This window comes from Alligator sinensis, unplaced genomic scaffold (genome assembly GCF_000455745.1).
Source record: "Alligator sinensis unplaced genomic scaffold, ASM45574v1 scaffold1577_1, whole genome shotgun sequence".
NCBI classification, from domain to species: Eukaryota; Metazoa; Chordata; order Crocodylia; family Alligatoridae; genus Alligator; species Alligator sinensis.
In genome coordinates, this window is record NW_005843335.1 from 93,181 (window position 1) to 96,205 (window position 3,025).

The 3,025-nt window shown below is 59.0% G+C and overlaps 1 long non-coding RNA gene across 1 annotated transcript in view; it reads right to left on the reverse strand.

Moving 5' to 3' along the window:
- LOC112548630 overlaps positions 1-2,138 on the reverse strand; it is a 4,061-nt gene extending 1,923 nt beyond the window's left edge. The window contains exons 1-2 of the long non-coding RNA XR_003092289.1: positions 1,539-2,138; positions 309-501 (exon numbers count right to left, since the gene is read on the reverse strand). This is a non-coding gene — a long non-coding RNA (uncharacterized LOC112548630). The remainder of the gene's footprint in view (positions 1-308; positions 502-1,538) is intronic.
- Positions 2,139-3,025: the final 887 nt, after the last annotated feature.

Consider the following 3,025-nt stretch of genomic DNA (forward strand, 5'->3'; position numbering starts at 1 on the left):
GCTGACATGTTTATGGGGTGATGACGCTGGGGCAGCAGCCCTGGGGGTGAACGCCAGAGCAGCTACTTCCCCTGCTCGAGGAACACACAGCTTGCGCGACTAGCCAGCAGCTGAGGGCCTGGGTACGAGCTGCCCCCGGAGCTGTCTGCCTTTCTCTGCCACTTCTACACTTCCCACTTGTGCAGCGGGGCAGCAGGAGTGTCCGTGGCAAGGGGCAGCTGCAGGCTTCACCCCAGCTGTCCTGGGGCCCGGCTGCAACCTGGATCTCGGGAGCCGGCTGAGGCCTCCCCAAAATGAATGGTTCCTACCCCAACTCGTCCCATCCTGGCTTGATGAGCCCTGGGCCCCTGATGGGAGATGCACAGGCACGACATCCTTGCCCCTGCAGCAGGGAGGGGTGAGACGCCTTGGCTCTGGATCCAGGGTGCTGGGCCCCGCTGGCAGGGCTCTCTGATCAGGCTACTGCCTCCACGTGCCCCGACTCTCACCCTGATGCCGTCCCTGGAAAGAGAGGAGGTGACAACATGGCTGCATTGCCCCGCCAGTTCCTCTCGCTTGGAGCGAAATGGGGATGCCACGACATCCCCGAGGAAGGGGCTGCAAAGGGCCTGCTCCAGTCCTGGCAGCGGAGTCACGGCCAAGGCCCTACGCTGGTGTTTCAGCTCTTTGGGAAGCCCACGCGAGTGGGGAAAGGTGCCGAGCGAGCCGTCCAGGCAGGTGGGGAGCTACGATCTGGTCTCTGGGGCATGGCGGCTCCTCTCTTTACGCCCTGGTCAGTTTGAAATGAGCCCTTGGCATTTACATGGAGAAGTGGTCTATCACCAGCCCCAACCATCCCTTTCCCTGGCCCTTCATCTCTAGGAGTCGCCAAGTGCCGTGGCCTCTGGAAAGCGCCGACTCCATCACCCTCAGCACCACGTCACACTCAGAGGCACGGTCTCCATCTCTGGCCTTTCCCAGCCTGGTTCCTGCCTTTGCCCTGCTCGGAGGTGCCCTGGGGCTTCGCACAACCCCCTGGAGAAGCCTGGAGGCAGGGTCAGGGCAGCGCTCCCAGACTGGTTTGTCTCCAGTTCACTGCTGCAAAGAGAGCCCAGTCCTGTGGACTGGATCCAGCCTGGACGTGAAGCCCAGGAGAGGTGGGTTTGGACTGAGGCAGGAACATTTTGCATCGGTGGTTTTAAATCGCGTGTCTTACGGGAACGGCGCGTCTAGCAGGCGGGCTCCGACGCGTCGTTTTAAAACCACGAATCTAAAATGACACGTTCAGGGTGCATGAACAGGGCAGGGTCTTTGGTGCGTCTGTGAAGATCTCAAGCAAGGAACAGATAAACGAGCGTCTCATTTGCATGTTTAACAGGCTCCATATTGCATGTGCGATGCTCCCTGGCCCGGACTCAAGGGGCCTTCTCCAAGGAATTTGCCCCCACGTCACGGCTTTGCCCTGAGAGAGAAAACAAATTCCAGCCTGGAGACCCTGCACTTTCATCCCAGCTGTCACCAATTAAGCGGCCCGTTGCATAAACACGAGAGCAGCTCACCTTGTTTTTCTTTTCCTCCTTTGCTGCGTGAGCAAGCGTCTCTTCCCACAATTGCGTTCTGGCACGGACGCTCATTCCCGGGCACTGGTTAACAACGATATCGAGGCGGGATTTTTTGCAGGGGAAGACGTCATTTCTCAGCAGAAGCTGGAAGACAAGGGCTTGGCTCTCGTTGCCCAAGGTGCGGTCACTTCCTAGGAACCAGCAGCCTGGGACTGCAGCTGCAACGGCTCTCGGGCTTGGGAGAGAGACGTCTGCCCGGGCCCGTGCGCGGCTTAGCTTCTGCCCACGGTCGTTAGGTCTGCAAGCAGCAAAGGTCGCCCCGCGCGTGAATGTTGTGATGGCTGCTTTTAGCCCAGCTCTGCTCTCTTTGCTTTTGGGGGGCAGGGACTATACTGGGAGTACGAGAGCAACGGGGGAAGCCCGATCCTGAACAGAGCTGGGTTGTTCTAGCACAACGCTGCATCCGAGTCCTGCTCCTGCCTGCCCAGAGAGCACCAAGGAAGTGTTCGTGTTGGCAAGCTCTGCTCATTGACACCTGCATGTAACCATCGGCTAATCAGCCCAGACCGCACCATCCAGCTACCGCTACACGGCAAGGAAATATCTGCTCCCCCCCATACGGGAGGGTTAATCCCGGTCAATTAATTCCACCAGTCCCGCCGCGAAAATGAAACATGCCCCAATTACTGTCTCATCTCCCCTGGTGAAGGAGCAAAATCTCATTAGCGCTTGAGTACTGCCAGCCCTGCGCCGGAGGGGGTGTCAGATGTGTTAATGGAAAACATTTTTCATTCTCTATTCGGGAATTGAGTGATTTCCACCAGCTGAGGAGAGAAGCCTGCCGCTGAGGGGCTGCTCCTCCGAAGGAGCGTAGGGCGCTTGGGCCCAGTTGCTCCCCTTCCCTCTCTTCCTCTGGTCCACGGTCGCATTTCTTCTTCTTCCTCTACACGGCAATCCCAGCTACTCGAGGCCATTAACGAGGTTAAAAGCATTCGTACGCCGGCCCCAGTGCAGGTCTGAATTAGAAATAAATAAGAAAAAGGGAGGAAGAGACACCAATCATTGGACTTTCATTGCAGCTGCAGGAGGGCCCGGGCCAACAGCAACGCCCTTCTTTATGAAGAGCGCCGGTGGTCGAAGGCGTGCTGCGGCACCCGCCTGGTCCCCGCCCCGGCATGGTGTTAGTGCAGACTCCTGGCACGGGGCTCTCTGGCTCCCTGGCTTTGGCGCTCGCTCCCAGTGCTGCACTGTGGCAAGTGTGCCCACACCCCGGCATTCAGGTCAGGACCCAGCCGGGCCGGATGTCAGAGCTGCCGGTCACCAAGAAGATGGCACTCGGTCCCTGGAGCTGGCCAGGCCAGCTGGCATGTGCTGCTGTGAGCTCCCTACAAACACCTGTGCCAGGACTGGACTTTTGCAGCTCGTGCCGTAGGGCCAGTGGGGCAGGGCTCTTGAGACGTGGGCAGGAACCATAATTCCTCCTT